We start from the raw sequence: 22,392 nt of genomic DNA, 5'->3' as shown, positions 1-22,392 counted from the left end.
TTGGGTGATGCTGTTCCCTTGCTACCTGGTACCACCATGCCAGTCCTGTGCCAAGTGCATAGCAGGCTTTCAATTAATGATGGCCAAGGCCAGGCTGGCCAGCGCCTCCCCAGTCTGACACAAGTGTGTCGGGCGCTCATGGGCACCGTCCCTTCCAGCAAGGCCACCTCCGCCTGCGGGGAAGGATCTCAGGTAGGCAGGCCCAACGCACCTGCTGACACCAACACTGCACTCAGAAGCTCCCCGTGCTTGTTGAACCTTGTGTTTTGGAAAGGGGCTTCCACACACAGCATCTCCCTCTCCCCAGTCCTCCTCCCAGAGACTGCTGAAGGGTGGGCGTGGGACCCCCAGGGTTCCCAGGGTTATTCCTACGGGTGGACTTCTCATAAACAATATTGCCCCTCCGCCCAGGGCCCAGGACAAGGAGCAGCGAGCCTGGACCTGCAGTTGCCGTGGCCCCAGCCCAGGGGAGGGGGCATCACAACCGGGGCCACGTGGAGTCTGAGGTGGGCGGGGACGGCTGCCTCCTGTGACATCAGCCCATCAACTCCCCTCCCTCTTCTGCCCTCACTAGGTCGGGTCTCTGGCCCTTGTGGCCACAAGGCTCCCGACTCCTGTGTCCTGTGAAAGAGCCACACATGGCAGTTGGGGGCTGCCCCTGCCAAGACCGGCCAGGATTCCCGCTGGCTTCCCCGTGTCTGGACCACCCACTCTAGTAGAGGAGCGGGAAGCCCAGAGAGGCAAGTCACACGTCTAGGAAGCGAAGAGCGAAGAGGGACCCCTGCCCCACGGCCGCCTGAGGGGTGAGAGGGCTGAGGCTGGGGTCTGCAGTTACCAGAGCTGAACCTACAGATCTTATGCCACTCCCGTTTTTGCCTCTGGGGAGACCCATGGGGAGATCAAGGGGCCTGGGGGGCCCCGCCTGCCTTGGGCGTTGGTTGCCACATCTGCAGATGACATGGGAGAAACTTGTCCTTCCAGGAGGACGGGAGGGCAGGGCACCTGAGGGGGGCTGCCCAGACATAGGGGCATCCCCAGCACTCACCCCATCCTGTGAAGGCAAGAGGAGGAGCTGCACCCCTGGGTCTGTCAGGCGGGGACAGGAGGCTGTGGCTGGCTGAGGGCTTTGTGTCAAGGTTCCCACTGCCTCTGGGAACTGGGGACAGTGAGCCACACCCCGACAGTACTTAGCACCTGAGCCTGCTGAGCTCCTGAGAGCCCCGGAGCTGCTAAATTCCCTGAGGCAGAGCAGGGAGGAGGGAGGCCCTGGTGTGCCTGGTTCCTCGGGTCGGAGCACTCAACACCCCTCCCCTGACTTGTTGGGGCCCCTGGGGGCCAAGGAGAGATAGGGAAGAGCCACCTGCCCTCACCCCACTTGTTCTGGGCAGGGCTGGACCCTGGCCTGTCGGGTGCCCCCACCCCTGTGCCTGCAGCCCTGCTCTGAGCCCCGCTCCCTCACCCCACCTCTTCCCATCTCCTCCCCTTCCTCCTCCTCCCAAGGAGGCAGATGGTGGTGGAAACTCTGTTTCCTTCATTTTCCGGAGCGTGACTCAGCACCACAGCTGCCGCCTCAGCCCCCACGCAGCAGCGTGAAGCCTGCCCTCCCCTACAGCGGGGCCCTGGGGCTCCCCAGAGGACCCCCTCCCATAACTCATCTGGAGAATGCGGGGCTGCGGGCTGCCGAGCCCACCCTCCCCGGACCCCCACCCTCCCCGGACCCCCACCCCAGAGAACCCCTCGGAGGTGGCTAACTTCCTGCCCACCCGGCTGCCACAGCAGCCCGCAGGGCAGCAGCAGGGAGGGCGGGGAGGGCATGTGTCTGGGGAGGGCATGTGCCTGGGCGGGACAGGTGGGCGGGGCTGCAGCCCCAGATCTCTGGGACACACTGAGGTGACCACAGGGCTTCTTAGCTTCTGGTGGCTGCCCGCCCAGGGGCTGAGCGAAGGGGAGGGGGAGCCCTAGGAGGGAGCCCCGGAGAGGACCCAGCAGAAGACACAGGGAGGTAGGAAAATGAGAGAAATTTCCAGAAGCAAGAGGCTTGGCCCACGTGGCATGCTGCAGAGCCAGCCTCAGCCCACCAGAGAGTCTCTGAGGACACTGACCCGGGCCCACCAGCGTGGCCCCAGGTCCTGCTCGGAGCTCCAGATGGCCTTTCCCCTCCCTACATCAGAGCCTCCCGGGGAGCCTTGGAGATCTTCTTTGCTCGAGAACAGAGGAACCCTCACTGCTGGGAGCCCCCATGGCTCCTCCCACTCCCCCCACTCAGCTCCCTCTCTCCTCCTCACTCCCTTTGCTAGCTTTGCAGTGGGCTTGGGCCAGGAGGGTCCTGGGACCCCCCGCTGCTCTGTAAACCCCTGGGGGGCAGCTGGGGTCGGCTCCCCATTCTTGCCTGGCCAAGATCACAGAGCTGTGACAGCACAGCTTGCCTCGGGGTGTGGGCACACACTCACCATCCCAGCAACTGTACTCTCCTGAGAGTCCCCTTCCCAAACCTTAAAACAAGGCCTGCCAGCACCCCACCCCTTCCTCCCTCTGTCCCCTCCCCACAGCACTGGGTACAGCTGCAGATGCTGAGGCTCAAGGGGGCCAAGTCCCTTCACTACAGTGGCAGAACGGGGGTGGTCATGTGATATTGTGCTGGCCTAGAGCCAGAACCAGAGCAAAACTATTTTATAAAATGCAAAACTGTTTTTTAAATAAGTTGCAATGGCTGCCCCATTCTCCTCACAGTAACTACTGTCCTTGGCCGCTGTAAATAGAACTGCTAGTTTGTTCTGCAAAACTATGTAAAGCTGCTTACCTTTTCTTATCAGTAACTGCTAAAATCTGTGACTTCTCTCACCACCCAGACGTGTAAACAAATGTATATCTTGACTTCTGTAAACCACTGAAGTAACAAACAGAATGACAAAAGTCCCCTGGCCCTTGGAATGTCCGGAGACCCCCGCCCTTGTCTCCACCCAGGAGGTGAATCACAGAATCCCCTAGCCCTTGGAATGTCCGAAACCTTTTCATCCCCATCCCCGCCCCTCACCCCCACTCCCAAGGTGGTTTTTCAGGTATAAAAAAATCGTGGCACCCTCCTTTTGGCACCACAGGTTGGAGAGACGTGAGTCCTCTGTGGTCGCCGGCATAATAAATGACCCTGCAATCTGGCATACTTTTATCTTGGTGATAACTTTCTACGCTCCGGTAAAATACAACAGTCAGAGACCCTGGACTGCAGCCGAAGACTCCCATCCTGACCGAGGAAGCCCCTCCTGTGGGGCCTGAGTGTGTTCCCAGGACCAGGACGGGCCAGCCCAGGCGAGAGGCCTCCTGCCGGGAGCCCTGTGGGCGACCTGGCCAGGGACACCAGTAATCACAGGTCCAGGTGGGTCCCGGCCCCAGCCCACCCTCCATTTGCTGGCAGTGACCCCTCTACTCCCCCTCAGGACTCCTGACAGCTCTGCGCAGAGGCCTTGCCCTCCCAGCTGGGTGGACTCCTGCCTTGCCACTGGGCTCCTTCCCCATCTCCTGGCTGCCAGCTGCTCCCCTCCTGCAGCCTCAGTTTCTGCATCTGTAGGTTGAGAATAACAAGATTCCCCAACCAGACTACTGGGAGGGCTGGGGGCCCTGGGAGAGGGAAGGGGATGCAGGTGTTCATCTTCTCCTGGGGACAGAAATGCCAAGAGCTGGGTGGAGCCAGGTCGGGGAGGCACAGCCATGGGCTCCAGCCCCAGCCGCAGCAGCCACTCTGTGGCCCAAGCTAGCCCCGGCCCTGAGTCTGCCCATCCTTAAGCAGGGTGAGCACTGCCAGGCCTAGTGGCTGAGGGGTGGGCCCAGCCCAGCTTCCATCCCTAGGTGTTCATCAGACCCAGCACTGGGGCAGGGCGCCCGGCCCGCAGCACATGGATGGGGACAAACCAGCCAGCTGGGCTGCCCCCGACAGGGACAGAGGCAAACAGGGCTCCCAGGGTCCCGGGGCCAGCACAGCTTTGTGCTTCCTGCATTGTCAAATCCAGGCCTCGAAAAGGACTTCAGGGGACCGGGCTGCTCCCGAGAGACCCCAGATGTCCTGGCTCTTCTCTAGGGGGTCTTGGGCCAACAGAGGACTGAAGACCCAGAGGAAGGCAACACAGGGTCAAGATGGGCCCCTGAGGGTCCCCAGTCCTTTGTAAATTACCTCATTCTCAGCCAGCCTGGCTGCCCCACGGCTGGGCGCCCGAGGCCTTCCTGGGCATGGGCATCGCTGCCCTCTGCAAAGAACAAACGCTGACTCCCTGGCCTCTGCCCAAACACGCAGTCTCTCAGGCTCACACTCACACAACTCCTTACCATTCACCAGCTCCCACCGGCTCTGCCCCAACTTGCCCCCTCCGCCCTGCCAACCTCTGCCCCTCGCCAAGGGGACCCTCCAATCCAATCCCATAAGTCAGGGTCCCTGAGCTGCGCTCAAAGCCTCTGTCACCTTTCCTCGCTTGTGGAACAAGCCCGCCCTCCTTCTTCTGCCCCTCGCCGCTCCCACCTCGGTGCCTGCAGAGGAGGCTTCCCTGGAACAAACCCGCCCTCCTTCTTCCCCGCACGCAGCTGAAGCGGCTCCCACCCTGGGGCCATTGACCAGGCTGCGAACTCCCACCCATGCCTTGGCATCTGGGCCATTGTTACTGACGGTAGCTGGGCCCGGCTCGGGGGCTTCACACACGCCTCCCCACCCAGCAGCCCTAGGAGGCAGGACTGTCACCACCCCCACCTCAGCAGGCAGTGCAAGCAGCACAGCCAGGACCCAGACCAACCCGGCCACAGCACCTTCCCGCTGTACCACGGGAATGCACCGTCCACAGGGCCACTCCTGCCCCTCGAGAGTCCCTCCAGGCAGGCCAGGCCAGGACTGTGCTCTGGAATGCAGCCCACGCAGGGCTCCCTGCTGCACGGGCCAGGGCGGTGCTGAGCGGTGGTCCGACAGCTCCCACCCACCAGGGCCTGTGCACCCGCAGTGCCCAGCCACCACCACAGGGAGGTTGGCAATGACTCAGGCCTTGAGTCAGCAGCGTTGGAGGAAGGCGCAGCCAACCCTCTGCTGGTACAAGAAAGCCCAGGAAGGCCCAGCCTCTGCAAGCTGGGCCAGCAGGACCCCTGGCTGGAACTGAACCAGGCTCAGCAGCGCTCAGGGGACTGGAGCCCAGAGCCACTTCCCAGGGAAAACGCACGCACACATGCACACGCATGCACTCAGAGGAGGCCTGCCATCAGGGTAGGTACGGCTGAACTAACACCAGCCCAGGGAAGAGAAACCAGAACTGATGGGGCGCAGTGGGCAGCGAGGCGGTGTCTCGGCCAGAGGGGCTCACTCAGGCTGTGGAGCGCCCTGTGCCGCCTAAACAGAAACTCTGCCAGGCCAAGGAAACACAGCTACCAGCTGACTCACTCTCCCAGCAAGCAACACCGGCTCCTCCCCGAGCCAGGCCCTAGAAGAGAGACCGACCTCTCGCACTGCCATCTGGGGGGTGGCACCAGGCTGTGAAGGATCCACACACTGGCACATGCAGGAAGAAACAGGGCGGGCGAGGGGCAAGGACCCCAACAAGCAGGAGCGGGTCAGAGCCCTCCCTGCACCCCACTGTGGCAGGGGCCCACCAATGCCCCGTGCTCACCCACCAGAGCACTGCAGGTGAAAGGTGAGAAGAGGAACACAGAACATTCTCCTGGACGCCACCCACAGGAAGCCACCCACAGGCTTGGCCCTCACCCTGGGGACATTGGACACATCTGGCTCTCAGGGCTGGGGGCAGCGTCCAGGACTCCTGATGCAGAAGGCACACGGGCACCAGCGCCCCCCCTCAGCAAACTCCATGTCTCATGAAATTAGGACAGGATTTCTACTTTATTTTGAAAATATGGCCAAGGTAAGAGGTCAGGAACTACAAGGCCAAGCTGGGGTAGCCGAGAAGGTAGAGGGGTGGCCACAAGCATCAGAGTGCGAGGAACCCGAGGGCAGCATGCGGGCGGAGCGGGACAGCCTGGGGTTCACTCTAAGGCACCCCTGGAGAGCCAGGGCAGGCAGGACAGGTGAGGATCGGGGCTGGAGCCCACGACACCCCACTGGTTGCTCAGCATGGCTGACCCCTGGCCACACCGGGCCTGGAACTCAAAGTCTAACTGGGGAGCCAGGCAGGGAGCCAGGCCGGAAAACGGATGCTTGCAAGAGAAGATTCCAGGCTGAGGCTCTGTGGAAGGAAGGGAGCAGTCACTCTCCCAAGGCCGGAAGTGGGAGGGGCCGGAGTCTCCAGGGAGGGAAGGAGGGGCTGGAGGAGTTCCCTGGGTCCCAGAGGAGCCAGCAGCCTGTGCAGTGGCATGGGAAAGACCCCGTTTCCTGGTGGGGAATTGACACAGCCAGTGTATGTGGAGTCAGATAGGGTTTGGGGTTCTTGGTTATTTTTAACACGTACGTCTCCCTGCTATTCTACAGGAGAAAGGGAACGCTGTGCTGGGCACTCAGGAAGATGCAGGAAGGAGGTCGCAGTGTGGGGAGGGACAGGGAGGGCCTAGGGCTGGGTCAGAGCCCTGCTGAGGGCCTTCAGGAGGGAAGCACTGTCTCCCCTCTGGAATCTGTCACTTGTCATCTGGAAGAGCTCAGGAGCAAATGGATTCCTTTCCATGAAAAAAGCATGGCAGCTGGGGCTAAGCAAAGCTGAAACTGGCAGATGAGGGGCCCCCGACGAGCAGGTGGCTGCCTGCAGGCCAGTGCGGGGAGGACACAGCCAGAATCCAGCATCACCTGACAGCAGGTCCCATCAAGGTGGGAAGTGACGTGGACGAGAAGAAAGAGTCTGATCTATTTCCAAGCTAGCGGTGAAACTGGGAGGTTCTGTAAGAACTGGGGACCGGGCGTGGTGGTCCACGCCTGTAATCCCAGCACTTTGGGAGGCCTAGATGGGTGGATCACCTGAGGTCAGGAGTTCCAGACCAGCCTGATCAACATGTAGAAACCCCGTCTCTACTAAAAATACAAAAAATTAGCAGGTGTATCGGCGCATGTCTGTAATCCCAGCTACTCAGGAGACCGAGGCAGGAGAATCTCTTAAACCCGGGAGGCGGAGGTTGCGGTGAGCCGAGATCATACCATTGCACTCCAGCCTGGGCAATAAGATAGAAATTCTGACTCAAAAAAAAAAAAAGGCAGAGTGCAGTGGCTCATGCCTGTAATCCCAGCACTTTGGGAGGCCGAGCCGGGCAGATCACCTGAGGTCAGGAGATGGAGACCGTCCTGGCTAACACAGTGAAACCCCATCTCTACTAAAAATACAAAAAATTAGCTGGGCATGGTAGCATGAGCCTGTAGTCCCAGCTACTCAGGAGGTTGAGGCAGGAGAATCACTTGAACCTGGGAGGTGGAGGTTGCAGTGAGCTGAGATCACGCCACTGCACTCCAGCCTGGGTGACAGAGTGAGACTCTGTCTCAAAAAAAAAAAAAAAAAAAAAGAACTGGGGAATTACTACCTTAAGTCAGGAGTGCTCACTGTGAAACCAAGCCCTCACCTAGGGGAAGGGTCACCGCAGCAGTGGCAACTCCTAAAACCCTCACCTCCATCCTGGGCGAGCCCAGCCTCTAGGAGGGAAGTAAGTCAGCCAGCCCTAGGACTATCGCGTCTGGGTTAAACTGAAGGGTGTCTGTGTGCTGGGTCTGCGCTAGTGACTGGAGCCTTCACAGTGTTGGGTGTGCCTGGGGCAGCCCAGCGTCACACGGTCAGATGGCACTCAGGGCGGGGCTGGAGGGCGATGCCCTTCCCTGGGCCTCAGCGTGCCCTGTAGAGTGGAGGCCCTGGTGCCCACCTCACATGGCAGGGAGGGTGGAAGGAGACCCCACGTGCTGAGCGCCCACACTTGCAGCTGGCACCTGGACGTCTGTGGAACGTGCTTCCGTGGTTATCATTGCTGTTACAGATCCGTCCACGTGTGGCTGACTCAGAGCTGTGACTTTAGGGGAAAGGAAAGGAAGTGATTGAGCTGCCTTTGCAGACAACATTGGGATTTTTGAAGAACTCGAGAATCAGTCTATGGAAAGGTTTGTGCCGTGGAGTCGCTGCTTGTGAAGGCTTGTGCGTCTGAATTGCTGGCAAGGACAGTGGGAGATACTTCATTCATTCATAAATGCCTTTAAAATGTGGGAGAAGCACCTTGAAAAGGATTGGTAGAATTTACCAAATTAATACAATTGGTAAAATAAACCCAAACATCTGGGGGGAAAAACGTAATTTTATTTTATTTTTTTACTTTATTTTTTGAGACAGGCTCTTGCTCTGTGGCCCAGGCTGGAGTGCGGTAACATGATCTCGGCTCACTGCAGCCCCAGCCTCCCAGATTCAAGTGATCCTCCCACCTCAGCCTCCCAAGTAGCTGGGATTACAGACACACACCACGAAGCCTGGTTAATTTTCATATTTCTGGTACAGACTGGGTTCCCCCATGTTGGCCAGGCTGGTCTTGAACTCCTGGGCTCAAGCGGTCCACCCTCCTTGGCCTCCCAAAGTGCTGGGATTACAGGCGTGAGCCACCGTGCCTGGCAAAAATGAGATTTTAAATGTGCTACTTTAATAAACTGAGTATTAATGTTGAAAACCCAAGAGCAACGTAGGTCCTCAAAGACACAGAGACCTGGGGGAGGGGTCTGCGGGTGGCTGCCATGGGGGAGGGGAGAGGTGGAGGGGAGGAGGAGCCCTGGGGAGGCAGCACCAACTGGTTTGTGTGGTGACCCCTCGGTGTCCTCTTGGTGACCCATCCGGAAAAATCCCAAGCACTCGTCCTCCTGCATGCCCCAGCCTGGGGCTGCCACTCCCTGCCTCCCACCATCCACTCCAGGAGCCTGGCTTCCCTGAGTGCCTGGGTCCCCACCAGGCGTGTCAGGGCAGAAGGCTGGCAACAGTGACCCTGAAGGCCCCAGAGCTGTGGGGCAGGGAGGGAGGGAGGGAGGCGTTCAGGGAGAGAGGGGAGAGTGAAGGGGGAGGGGAGAGTGAAGGGGGAGGGGCAGGCCCGCCGGGGAGGGCAGACAGTCACAGCCCACAGCGGTGTCCTCATTCCAGTCACCATTCCATTCATAAATACGTCTGAAACCCACCCCCCCGGACACACACACAATGATCTCCGGAGACCTACTGGCCTCTTCAAAACAGTTCAGTGGCTAAAAACCACCTGCAAAGCATTCCAGGCTTTATTTCCTTCCCTCTGAGATCATCAGGCAGGGTCCAGTTCAGCAGCCTACAGGCCCTGCCCTAAGCCCTCTCCCACTCTCCCCTTCTCTGACGCCCCGCCCTGCCTTTGCTGAGTCTGCAGGGTTCAAGGCCAAGGGCAGGGCGAGTCAGAACACAGCTACACTCACGCAGACCCTGGGCTGGGGTGTGGATGGGTCTCAGGCACGTCTCCTCTCAAAGGAGGACCTCCAGGGAACCCATCTGGGGCTCCCTCCAGCCCCTCAAGTTCCCAGCATCGGGGTTGCAAGGCCCAGTGTCTCCTCACCTCATCAGCTTCAGAGCCCCTTCTTGAAGCAAAAGATGGCACGGACCCCCAACATAAGACAGTTCAAAGCTAAGGGGCTCTCCCCATCATGTGAGGAACTTGCGTGCCACCATGGGGAACAGCACCCGTCCCATCTGGACTCCCGCCGGACAACTGAGAAGGAGGCTGGGGAGGGGAGGGACAGCTCAATGGTTCACCGGAGGTCAGCAGGAAGGCGGGCTGCGTCTCCCCAGGGCCAGCACTGGCTGCAGGGGTCTGCAGACGCCACTGGCTCGGCCTGCTCAGCAAGGTGCCCGAAGGAGGCCCACATCTCTGCCAGCACCCTGCCTCTGCACCTCAGCTTTCAGCAGATAGGTTTGTGCAACTGAATATTTCACAGAAATCAAGAAACATGAGCAACCGACGCACACCACCGTGTGGATGAATCTCAGAGACTATGGAGCAAAAGAAGCCAGGCACAAGGCTGACAGTTCATGCAATCCCAGAATGACGGATCTCTGGTGGCAGAGAGGAGAACAGCAGTTAGCTTTGGGGGGTGCCCACGGAGGGGGCTATGCAGTGGAACTTTCTGGGCCCTGGAAGTGTTCCATAGTTTGCTGTGGGTGGTAGTAGTTACGCGAGTTTCTATGAATGTGAAAACTCAGCGTGTCGCAGGCCGAAGCTCCGGGCGCCCCACGCAGGCCACGCAGCAGCTCTCTCTGTGACGGTTCGTCCTGCGCTCCGTGATGTGGCCGCAAACACTGACTCAGCGAATGCCGAACCTCCTCTGCTCCCAGGGGAAATAGAGGGCCAGGTTCCTACGAGCCTCCGGTCCAGGCTTTTCATCTATCAATCGGTACACAATGGACTTATTTATGTGTTTCTGTTAATATACGTCACTGAACTCCCGGCCAAGAGCACAACTACTCATGCCTGTAAAAGCCTTTCCAACACACGGGTTTTCTCCATAGGACACGTCGCCTCAGCAGCAAGTATTGACCTTATTGTATTTCATTTTCAAGAGATCCAGACCGTTCCTAAGCAAGCACTGGTTTTAGGTTTACAAATCAATTTCAGTGAGTAGACAAATTTGCAAGTACAGAACCTAAAATAACGAGATTCTACTGTATGTGTGTGCCATATTCAAATGAAGAGGACAGAGCTCCCTGCCTGCTGCAAGCCCCTGACTGAGCGCCCACCCACTGTCCCGTCTAAAAGCAGCAGCCTGGTCCCAGCGCCTGCCTCCCCCTCCCCAGAGCAGGGATAAGCCCTGACCAATGTCTACCTCCTGCAGCCAGACACAGACAGGCTGACTCAGGTGCTCTCGGAGTTTGAAGTGAGAAATGCACCAGAAGTTTGCAAGATGTTGAGAGGCATCACCAGGGGCTTCTGAGGCCCCAGCGGCAAAGCTGCCAGCTACAGAGCAAAGAGCTGAGGGAGGGGCAGGGATGTGGGAGGAAGGACCTGTCTGGAGGTGACTGGGGAGTGGGGTCATGTCCTTGTCAGCAAGCACAGGGCGGAACAGCTGCCCAAGGTGCCACAGCTGGACGGGTGGCTGGGTGGATGAATGGGTGGGTAGCTGGGTGGGTGGATGGATGAGTGGGTGATGGGTGGGTTGGTGGGTAGGTGGATGAATGGACGATGGGTGAGTGAGTGAATGAATGAATGGATGGACAGATGGATGGACGAGGGTGGGTGGATGGGTGGGTAGCTGGGTGGATGGGTGAATAAGTGGATGATGGGTGGGTCAGTGGGTAGGTGGGTGGTGGGTGGTTGGATGAGTGGATGGATGGGAGGATGGGTGAATGGATGGGTGAATGGATGAGGGGGTGGGTAGATGGATGAATGGATTGGCGGATGGATGAGGGTGGGTGGGTGGGTGGATGGATGGGTAGCTGGGTGGATGAGTGGATGAGTGGGTGATGGGAGGTTGGGTGGATGGATGAACGGATGGGCAGATGGATGGATGAGGGTGGGTGGGTGGGTGGACAGATGAAGTGTAGGTGTGTGGGGATGGATGGGTGAATGGGTACACAGGTGGGTGGGCATGGGTGAGTGGGGGCGTTTTCACTTCTTTCGTTCTGTAACAAGGTCAGAGATCATCTCAGGGCACCCCAGTAGGATGCAAAAAAAATCTCAAAATTAAAAGATGATAAAAAGCATTCCGGGTGCTGAATTGACAAAGGAAATGAACCCATGGCCAAACTGCTGCTCAGGTGGACCCCAGGCCACTTCTGGGCCTGCAAGTGGCCACCTGCCACATGTCCTGACTGCATGGCGTCAACATCAGGCTGGGAGGATTTCTCACAGGAACGCCCACACTGCCTGCCTGTTCCTAGCAGAAGTCAAGTCGGCGGTGCCAAGGCCTGCTCTCCCCCTCATCCCAATCTCCCAGCGAGAGGTAGAGGCAAGCTCTCTGTAGGCCCGCAGTGCAAGGCCACCCTGGCACTCCCCGTTCCTGTGGCCAGGCACGTGTGCCTCCGCCTGGGTGTGTGACAGTGCCAGCCTGTACCTGCACGTTCCTGTTCTCAGGCATCTGGGCGCCCACAGCTGTGGGTGAGCACGTGTGTACCCAGCTCCGAGGAAGGGCCCATGCCCAGGAGGGGCGCTTCCAGACAGGCCATGGCTTCCAGGAAGCAGCTCCAGAAGCTGCTGGTAGTGGCCGCAGGTGGTGTGATTCTGAGGCCAAATTGGTCCTCCCTTCGACCCCAGGCCCAGGGAGCAAGCTCAGAATAGGGCCGGGATGAAGTCTGGGGGCGCTGGAGATGCAGAGGGTTGGTGGTGAGCTGCTGAAGGAAAACAGGAGGGGACCTCTGTATGTCTCAGAAAATCAGTGGTCAAGGCGGGTTGAACACTGCTGCCCCGGGCATGGTGGGTTCAAGCCTGAGGGAAAGCCCCTTCTCAGTGTTCACACATCCACGATCCCAGACCTCTGATCTCAGCCTCTGCTACACACACACACCCTTAACCAGGGCCAAAGCGCTCCTCTGCAGTCCCTCCCGACCCCAAGGACTTTTCCAGCCTCCCTCTGACTAACTCACATTCACCCCACCTTCTTCACCCTGCTCTGGCCTGAGCTGGCCTCTCTGGACCAGGTGGCAGCTCAGAAGCATGACTGGGCACAAGGGAGACAGCCTCAGGCAGAAGCGGCCCTGGGGGTGCTGGGCCCTCCATTCCCTCATCGGGGCAGGAGTCCTCACATCTGTGCAGCTGCAGAAGTGCCAGGAAAGGTGGACCCCTGGCCCACATGCAGCCTCTGGCTCCAGCCTCTGGGTGAGGCTCAGGACTCTGCCTTTCCCCCAGGCTGGTGGGCAGGGGAGGGGGCTGCAGGTCAAAGCTCACTCCCCACCACCCTCCCCACATTCTTCCATCCCCTGGATCTACAAACACACCCACTGACCAGCGCCTCTGCAGCTAGGCGCCAGCTCACCAGCTCCCGACGCAGATGAGTCAGCCCCGCCTGTGCCCTCCACCCTCACCCTCAGGTGGTGCCAGCAAAGGCACCAGTGCTCGGGTCCAGGAATGCACGGGGAGACCCAGAGCCCAGCTTGGGGGAGGGCAGGAAGGCCTCCTGCTCTGGAGGGGCCCTGGAGCCAGGTGTGGTGGCGGCCTGCAGGCCTTCCCCGTGCATTCCAAGAATTGCAGAGCTCCTGTCTAGGAGCAGCCGCCGCCCAGGTTGGAGGGTGTCCAGTGGGCGCCTGCCTTGGCTGGCTCCTCAGGCACACCCAGCCCTCAGGAGCTCATTCCGGGCTGTTGCCAGCAGCTGCTCCTGTACTGGGGCCGAGCCAGCAAACTTCCGGGGCTGGAGCTGCTGGGCAGGGCAGGGTCGGCACAGGGAGCAAATCCCCACACCACGGGGGAGGCGCACCACGGCCGCAGCATGCGCAGCTGGCCTCAAAGCAGAAGCTGCTTCGGGGCTGGTCAGCCATGCAAAAGCCCTTCTGGCTGCCTTTGCCCTCACCCTGAGCCCTGCCTGCCACTGCCCACACAGCAGGCCGTCTGGAGAGATGTCAGGACAGCAGCGGAGACACTTATCCGCATGTTGTTGACACTCATGTAGCACTTACGGGTACTTGTTCTGTTTTACAGATGGGGAAACTGAGGCTCCACAGGGTCATATCCCAGCCTGAGGTCGTACAGGGAGTGCTGGAGCTGGTTCTCAGGGCAGGGTTGTGTCCGCTCCGTCCCGCATCACACGGGGTTCCCACAGGCCTGCCTTCCTCTGCTCTCCCACTAGCCGACCCTCGGTGACCCCCAAACTCCAGGCCTGATGCAGTTTCCTGCAGCTCTGATTAAGGGTCAGACCTCACAAGGGACTTCCAGAGCTGGGGCCTGGCTCTCATCCAGCCAGGCTGGCTTTCAGAGCCGACTGCGGGTGTGCCCATACTGGTCAATGTCGGGGATGGGAGGATTGGTGGATGGGTGCCCCCCAGTCCTGGGTGGCAGAGAAAACCCACCCATCGCAGCACCTCCGCGGCCCTCACCAGTTGCCTCCACCAACGGGCGAAGTGAGGCTGCCCAAGACCACGGAGGCCCCATCAGGGAAGGAGGGAGGTCAGGAAGGGCTGCGGAGAGGAGGCCACACGGCTGGCCTGGTTGATGGGGAGGCTCTCCGTCCCCGAAGCCTGGGAAGAGACAGCTCTGCCGAGGGATCCCCGAATCCGGCTGGCTGGAACAGGCGTCCTGGCCGGCGCAGCGGGAGGCGACCCGCGCCGGGGCGCGGGCCTGGAGGATGCGGGGTGTAGGTGGACTGGAGGCGGCGGAGGGCAGGGGGGGGCGGACGGTGGGGGCCCAGGCGGGGGACGGCCCCGCCCCGCGCGTCCCACCCCCATCTCCGCCCATCAGGAGCTGGGGCAGAGGGGCCCGAGGAGGGGCGGCCAGGGATTCACGGGCGCGGGAAGACCCCTTAACGCGCCTTCAGGGGCGGGACACGGTGGGCGGGGCCACCCCAGCGACCCCTCCTCGGCCCCGCCCCGGCCCGCGCCAGCTCCCCACGTGGCCGCTGACGGGCGGGGCGGCACCTCCTCTTCCTCCCGCCCGCCCCGCGCCCGCTGGGAGCCGCCGTCCGAGCCGTGCGAGCGCCGCAGTGGGCGCCGGCTGCCCGCAGCCCCTGACCCGGCCCCGGACGGAGCGCTAGCGGCGCCGCCGCCTCACCTGGTAAGTCCTTGGCCTCGGGGCCCGCTAGGAGCCTCAGGGGAAACTGAGTCCGGGAGGAGGCGGGGGCGCCCTGGGGTCCAGGAGTGAGGCTCCGGGCTGCGGCGTGTGCGCCCCAGGTGGCGGCGGGCCGTCCCGCGGCGCAGAGCACAGTCCGGGCGGGGACCCCACGTCGCCCCTGGCCCTGCCGGCTCCTCGCGCCGCGCCCGGGACCCTGGTCCCCGGCGCCGAGGCACCGCCCGAGCGCGCACTGCCCACAGAGTGGGCCGGGCCTACTCCCGGGGCAGGCGGGATTTCTGCGCCTCGCGGCTGCCGCATCCTGACCATGAATCAGCCACAGTTGGGAAAATAAACTTCAACTTCGGGTCTGCCGCCCAGGTGGCACCCAGAGGTGCACACCGGCCCGCTGCCCCACCCTGACTGCTTGGCTTCCAGCTGCCCACGCGCAAGTGGGTGCACAGGGGGCCCTGGTCCCCTCCGCTGGCAGGCTTGGGGGAATCAGCCTCCATCGCAGCTCTCTGTTCCTTGTGGGCGGGGTGGGAAGCAACCCTGTGCACCCTCACACCCGCCCGTCAACCCTCTAACTGGGGAGTTGCCCCAGGAGTGACCGTGACTAAGGAGGGAAGCCGGGGTGACCAGCTGTGACTCTGCCCCCAGGGCCCTGTGCGGAACACAGGTGTGGGGGGATGGTCTGTCCGTCTGGTCCTTCTGGGGCTCGAGTTCCCCAGCCAGAGCTCTGCAGCTCAGCTGTGATCACAGCATTATTGCCCACGCCAGTTGGACTCACCAGGAGGCATAGTGGCAGAGACCCTGCCCAGGCAGGGAACCAGGAACCGTGCCAGAGGTCAGGCAGGCCAGAAGGCACTGGACTCCGGAAACGCGTTACTGCCAGCCCTCCCCCACTCTGGTACTGGCACGGAGCAGGGTACTTGCCCTCTTCAGGCCTCAGTTTCCACATCTGCACTCTGAAGGGTGAGATGGCAGCTCAGGCTGGGACCTGCTCCCTGCCACCCTTCATTGGGGAAGGTAGGGTCCCAGAGCGGCACTCCAGACCCTGAGGGTGCTGCCCAGCCAGGGGCCTTTGGGTCACGGGTGCTCAGCCCCAGTGCAGCAAATAGCAGCATTGGGTTCCAGACCTGGGGTCTGAGACCTCACACTGCTCCCACCCACCCCCACCAGGGCAGCAGCCACTTTCTGTTCTAAAAGCCAGGTTGCTGCAGTGGGCCCTCCTGGGACCCGAGGGAGCCGACCCCTGCCCAGGCCCCGCCCTCCATCCCTGGACGGTCATGGGCCCTGCAGGCCGGCAAAGGGGGCCCTCACAGGGCAGACCGGTGGCCACTTGCGCTGTAGCCTCCACAGCCAGGGCTCCTTAGCAGCTAAGAGTTAACCTTCAGGTGAGCGCCCACTTTGTGGAGGAGCTGACGGCTGTCAAGCTAATTACACGCACCGCTCATGTGGGGACGTGGAAGCTCCTACCTGAAATAGACTGTGCACTTTCCATCAAAGCGCAGTTGCTTCCCGGGTTGGGAAAGTTACGGGGTTCGTGCAGGCTGCGGGAGGGGTGGGTGGTGACTGGAAAGTAACCCGTGCTGCCTGTGGATGTGGAGAGGGCGCAGCTGGCCCAGCTCTGGACAGGGACAGTGAAGTAAGCTCAAGCCCCTGGCTTTTTGCTGGTGCCTGGAGGTCAAGTTTCCCTGTTGTCAGGGATGAGGCCCGACTCCCTGCTGCCAGGCCCCTCCCCTACCTCCGTCTTGCAAATGGCAGCTGTGTGATAGGTGTGTGGTTCATGGCCCAGTGGACACATTGCGCTGGAGGAGGCACACCCACCTGTTTCAGGATGTGGATGGAAGGCGGGGAGGAGAGGCCACACAGGAGCTCCCCAGTCTCTGGAGGGCCACCCCAGCTGCCACAGCAGAGCCAGGCCTAGTGGACCCCCTAGGTCAAAGACAAGAAGGCTGCTACCAGCTGGGTGGGAAGGAGAGGGTTTGAGCGCAGGCTGCCCGCTGCTGGAGGTGTGAGCAGGATCCAACCACCTGGCCCCGTTAGAGAGGCTCCCGCTCCTGCCAGCCTCACCCTAGGAGGGAGGGTCCTGCCCAGTCTGCCTCTGAGCACCAGACAGCCTGGGTCCTGAGCCTGAGTGGGGTCTGTTCACACAGCTGCCCCCGTGCCCAGCCCCGGTGTGCCATGGCGACCGGCAGGCCGGGACAGCAGGGCAGACTGGTGGTACCCGTCCTCTCAGCGGTTGTCCTTTCTCAGCTGTAATTAACTAAGGAACCACAGGGACTGCTCAGGGTCACCCCTCTTAGGGCTTATGGCAGTCCCAAGGGCCAGCCCCAAGCCCGGCCTGTCCACTCACCATTCACACCAGCCTGGGCAGGGTCTGTGTGCTGAGTGTGTGGGGGAGGAAGGAAGGAATGAACCAGCCTGCGGGTCCCCATACACAGTGTCCCACCCTCATCCCACCCTCATCTCTCCCAGTGAGGCGTGGGTCCTGCGGGAGCATTCAGCTCACAGATGAGGAAGCAGGCACGGGACAGTCAGTGCCACTTTCTACTCAGTGCCATCTGTTCTGGCAGGGGGAGCTGATAAAGCCCCTACTGTGTGCGTCTGCCTTTGTGCCCAGAGGCTGGAGGCCAGCCCCACTCAGCAATGTGCCAGGCAGGCACATGGCACTTACTGGGGGTCAGGGTGCAGATGGGCCGGCCCCACAGAGTAGCTGGAGGCTGAGGCTCCCCACCCCTTGTTGCCACCACCAGGGCAGGCTCAGGGTCCATGCACTGCCACTCTGGGAATGGGATGGGCCTGTCCTGGTCAAGTAGCCCTTACTGGGCCTCCAAACTCAGGGGTGGCGGGGGCGGGGGGCAGAAATAGGCCCGTCCTCCAGGCACCCACCTGCGTCACTCCACAGCAGCTCAAGACAACTGCCTAAGGGCCAGTCTGGACCCTGGAGCCTTCCTGGCAGGTCAGGGCCTGGGTCACAGCCTGGGTGAATGACGAGCGTGAAGGCCCTGAGGACAGAATGGCCAAGAGCAAAGTCCAAGGCTGCTCTCCTCTTTGCCTGCAGCTTTTCCCAGAGGCAGCAGGGGAGGGAGGGGAGAGGGACCAGGAGATTCCCGAGAGAAGGGCCAGGCTGGGCCGTCCCCAGCCTCTGTGCCCTCAGCTCGCTCCTGTTCTCACCCCAGAAGGGTGACTGGCTGCGGCTGGGGCGCCCCGTCTCCCTCTGCGTCCACCTCCGTGCATTGGAAATGGCATGGAGACCCAGGAGGAGGAGCTGGGCACCCCTGGGGGCCTGGCCGGGCCCCTGGCCACCGTTCAAGGCCTTTGCAGGATCAGGACATGGGAAGATGCTGCCAAGGCATCTTCCTGCCTGGTGGCCTGGGCAGGGACCCCCTGCTCCCCCGCTGTGATGGCACTCTCCACCCGCCTGCTTCCCGTGACCTGTGATGGCACTCTACCACTCACCCCCTTCCCGTGACACAGTCTGAGCACCCCAAGGTCCAGGGTGGGAGAGGTGGGGTGAAGCGGATGGACGGCTGCCCTACTGTTACAGGGCTCTGCACCAGGCCACCTCACAATGAAGGCAGAGGCCCCCAGGCAGCTCTTGGTGGCCCAGAACTCGGCCAGGAACCACACCTGGGGTGGTGAGGACAGGCTGTCTGCTTCCCATTTTGCAGATGAAGGCTAGTGTCAAAGCATAGTTTTGGGGCTAACCCAGGGCACAGCTGGGAGGGATGGGGAGGGAACCAGTGGCCAGCAGAACACACAGCCCTGGGCAGCGGCTTCTCTGTATCACCTCTGTCCCCCCATGTGGCTGCTGTGGGCAGAGGCCAGCCCCAGCCCCTCACTCTGCCCAGCCAGTGGCCACCCAACAGGCATGGAGTACCAGTGGGCATGGCCAGTGGTGCAGGGGTTTGTTTGTGCCCGAGCTGTCCTGGCCCTCACCGGGTCAGGGGTGGACGTGGCCAGCTGTGTGAGGAAGGCCAGCCTCCCACTGGCCTCCATCGCCCATCTGCACCTGGGTCCTTGCAGGCCCTGGGATGTGGCCTTGGTGTGCAGCCTGCCTGCCCCACCCTCTGTGCCCTGGGTCCCTGTTCCTGCTCTAGACACAGCTCAGACTGTCGCCTGCATCCAGCCTAGGCTGGGAGGAGGACGCAGGGTGGGAGTGAGGGAGTAGCCACCTGTCCCCACCTGCCTCTGCTCCCACCTTGTGCACAGACGTGAGTGGCCTGAGAACTGGAGCCCCTTGGGGACACCCAGGGCCCCTGCCTGTGCCTCCATGTGCAGAGGCCCCCTGGTACCCTAGTGTCCCAGCAAGCAATGCCAAGTGGCACACTGCACCCACGCTGAGGATCTTGTTTGCCTGGTCGGGCCTGACGGGCTCCTTGGCACTGGCTGCCTGGAGCAGAGGTTGAGAGACGCTGAGCAGGGCCTGGGGAGACTCATGGAACATTCCAGCTCCGTCCCAGCCGCCAAGCAGAAGGTGGGCCGATCGGGAGGGCAGGTGGTCAGAGCATGCGCTGTGCGTGATTGCACACTGGTTATAGCCGGCGCCTCGATCTGTCAGTGAGCTGCAGGGTTGGCACTGACACGCTCATCCCCATTTGAGGACAGGAACCAGGAGATCCTGTGGGTCACAGGCCAGTCAGCAGCAGAACCTGGTGGCGCCCACAGTCAGAGCCACCCCCTACCCTGGGCCCTGGCGGCAGCCCCTGGCCGTGCTGGGTGCACAGGCTCAGCCTGTCCCCTACTCTCAATCTGTCTTTGTTCTCCCTGCTCCTGGGAAGGCAGCTGCTAGCAGGGATGTGGGCTGGGGGCAGGGACCACAGAGCCTGGCTTGTGGGCAGACAGCAGGCAGCCCCCCTGTCCTGGCATGGTCAGGGTGGAGGCTGGACACCCTGGGGCCCAGCCAGGCACACAGTAACCAGGACCTGAACCCTGAAGCTGGGGCCTGGCTCCAACCAGCCCTGCCCTTCCCCATCCCAAGTTGGGAGAGGCCTCTTCTGAGGACAGAGGAGGGACCTGGGGACCTTGGAGGAGGCATCTCTGAGTGTGTCTGGTCTGGGGGAAGGAATCCCAGGTGGGGGGATTCTGGTGATGAGCCCCTGGTCTCCATGCTCCCGGCCACCTGCCCCATGGAGCCCCTGCCGGGTGCGACTGGGCCTGTGATAGCCAGCCCCAGGCTCACGCCCCCTGCCCCCGGCCCTCCCCAGCCCCTAACCACAGATCTGCACGCGTCACTCCCAGCTATAGCCATGGTAGGTGCTGGCAGGCCCTCAGGCTCAGGAAGTGTCCCCAAGGCAGCTACTGGTCCCCACACACCTCTCCCTGGGCCCCCAGACTCCAGCCCAGACCCCCCGAGAATGGCAGAGGCGGCCAGGCCCTCAGGGAGCACCCTGTTGGCCCTGCTTTTTGTGCGGCTGAGATACTGTGTCCTGGAGAAGGCCCATCCGGTGACCGGCGAGCTGCGTGCCCACCCAGCCCCTGCACACCCTTGGTGCAGGTGGAAGAGAGAGCCTGGCTTCCTGGCGTGGGGCCTCCGCCCTTCCTGTCCTCCCGTGCCTGGGCTGTGCTTGCCTTGCCCACCCTCCTCCCCGTGAGCCCCCCTACCGGTGAGCCCCCCCCCCCCTTTCCTTTTTCCCCCCCCCCCCCCCCCCACAGAGCCACCCTCCTCCCCATGGTTCCACAGGGCTCTGTTCCTAACCCAGGAACTATACCTCCCACAGGCCCGTTGTCTGCCCCAGAGCCTGGGGACACAGAGAGCCCAGCTGTGGTCCAACTCCAGACCAGTGGTGTCCCCTGGCACTCAGCGCTGGCCAGCCAGAACCCCCAGCTCCTCTCCACTCACGAGGCCTCCGCCAACACTTGCCAGAGTGCCATGAAGGACCCTTGGCTGCCCCTCTGCTCCCGGGGTGACCCGAGCAGGGGCTGCGCCGCTCTGAGCCCCCTTCCCGCGGTGAGAGGCTGTGGGCGTCTTTCGGCCGTTTTGCTTGCTTTCCTCCCCGGTATAAACACCACCCTCTGCGTCCCATTTGCAGCTTAGGTTAGTGTTTGGGCAGGTGTCCTGGTGGCGTCACACGCACCCTGTGGTTGAGCTCCGTCGCCGTGTGGGCTGCTTCCATCTTTGTCTTTTGATGGTGACACCACTGAAAGCGCCTTTCTGCTCACCCGCTCCTGCTGTGGGTCCCCACGGTGGCTCGGGGGGCCCTCCTTGCACAGCAGGGGGAGAGCAAGATCTTGGAAGGCTTTGAGGCAGGAGCCTCAAACTCTGTCTGGATCTTGGGGACTGCAGGCGGTGTGCGGGCTGGAGAGCTCCTTGGGTGTGAGACAGGCCAGGAGACAGCAAGGACACGGCCAGCCTCGCCGAGGCCTGTGCGCCCCATGCCTCTGGACAGGTGACAGTGGGTGGACCCCATTTCTCACCTGCCTTGAGGCCCCCTGTGAGCCACCAGGTCAGTGGAGTTCCCTCAGGGGCTCTTGGCCTGGCGGGGAGGCTCAGGGGAGCCAGGAGTCTGAGTGGGAGGGAGGGAGTGAGGGTCATGGCGGGACAGGCTCGGCCCCAGGTGCCTCCACCACCCACAGCGCCTGGGCTGCCCAGAACCCCGGGTGCTGCCAGGAACGTGTGCGGTTCTGGAGATCCACGGGTTGCCAAAGAGTGGAAAAATTTGGGCTCTTGGAGGAGCTAAAAATACAGTGTGGCAGCCCCTGCCTCCTAGTTCCGGAATCCTCTCCCGCTGTTCCGCCCGCCCACCCCGTGGAAGACAAGATCCCTCCCTGCACCCCACCACCAACGCTGGCTCAGGGCCCAGAAGCACCAGCCCCTGCCAGTGCCAGAAGGGCCACCCGAAGCTGCCTGCCCTACCCCGTCCCCGCCACTGCTTTGGGGCCCCCAGAGCCCCTTAGTCCCAGGCACAGAAGGCAGTACCTGGCAGTACGCTTCCCCAGCGCTGCCCAGCTCAGGGCTTGGCCTGTTCGTCATGGGGAGCCTGGACTCAGGCAGACTGCTCCCTTCCCTACCGTGGGGCCTGCAGGGGGCAGGGGGTTGTCTCAGGCAGACACAGAACATGTCACAGGGGGGCCTCCAGGCCCATTGGTGCTGACTGAGGGCTCAGGACCCCCACACTCATGCTGGGATTCAGGCCTGATTACCCTCACCCTGGCCTGTGTGCTGCTCTGGGCCATGGGCCCACACAGGAGCCCCCAGCCACTCTGCACAGCTCAGGGCTGGGCCTGCCTCAAGAGCCCACACTCCCTGGCTCTGGTTTCTGTCCGCACCACAGGGGCTGGGCACAAGGCCTCAGGTCTGGTGGGGGCCGGCAATGGCCCTGTCCCCACCCCGTGACTCATGCTCAGCTTGACTGTTGACTGCCAGGTGGGGTAGCCCAGTGGCTTCCCGAGAGTCAACACAGCTGCCCTAGCATGGAGGCACTTGGATGGAGGTGCTGGCATCACCATGTCAGGCTGGCCAGGCCCAGGCCTAGAGGGGGACCCTGCCCGCAGGAGCTGGAGTCTGAGGGGAGAGGCATGACACCAGCCTGTGGAAGCCCCATGCCACTGGTTGACAAAAGCAAGAGCTGAAAAACCATGGTGACGTCCCACTACCATGGGTGGGGTGAGCCCCTCAGACCTCAGGGTCTTCGTCTGCAGAAGCCCTGCCCCATGTAGTTCCATTGGTGCTGGTGGACTGTCAGGGGTGGGGCGGATGGGGACACCCCTTCTCGGTGCCCTGACCCTTTTGCTGTCCGAGGCATGGGGCCTGGGCCCTGCAGA

At 61.9% G+C, this 22,392-nt stretch overlaps 1 protein-coding gene and 1 long non-coding RNA gene across 2 annotated transcripts in view; both read left to right on the top strand.

Moving 5' to 3' along the window:
• The first annotated feature begins 5,281 nt into the window (after window positions 1-5,281).
• Window positions 5,282-8,234, top strand: LOC116542583. The gene is made up of 2 exons (XR_004265275.1): window positions 5,282-5,885; window positions 7,924-8,234. It is a non-coding gene; the product is annotated as an uncharacterized LOC116542583 (long non-coding RNA).
• Window positions 8,235-14,492: 6,258 nt separating this feature from the next.
• The window catches only part of INF2 (inverted formin 2), a 35,647-nt gene continuing 27,747 nt past the window's right edge, over window positions 14,493-22,392 (top strand). Inside the window, exon 1 of the mRNA XM_032267570.1 lies at window positions 14,493-14,628. The gene's annotated coding sequence lies outside the window, so the exon portion shown is untranslated. The remainder of the gene's footprint in view (window positions 14,629-22,392) is intronic.

The sequence above is a fragment of the Sapajus apella genome, unplaced genomic scaffold (genome assembly GCF_009761245.1).
Source record: "Sapajus apella isolate SASKATOON/1434 unplaced genomic scaffold, GSC_monkey_1.0 scaffold170, whole genome shotgun sequence".
NCBI classification, from domain to species: domain Eukaryota; kingdom Metazoa; phylum Chordata; class Mammalia; order Primates; family Cebidae; genus Sapajus; species Sapajus apella.
This window is presented reverse-complemented; position numbering and strand designations above follow the sequence as displayed.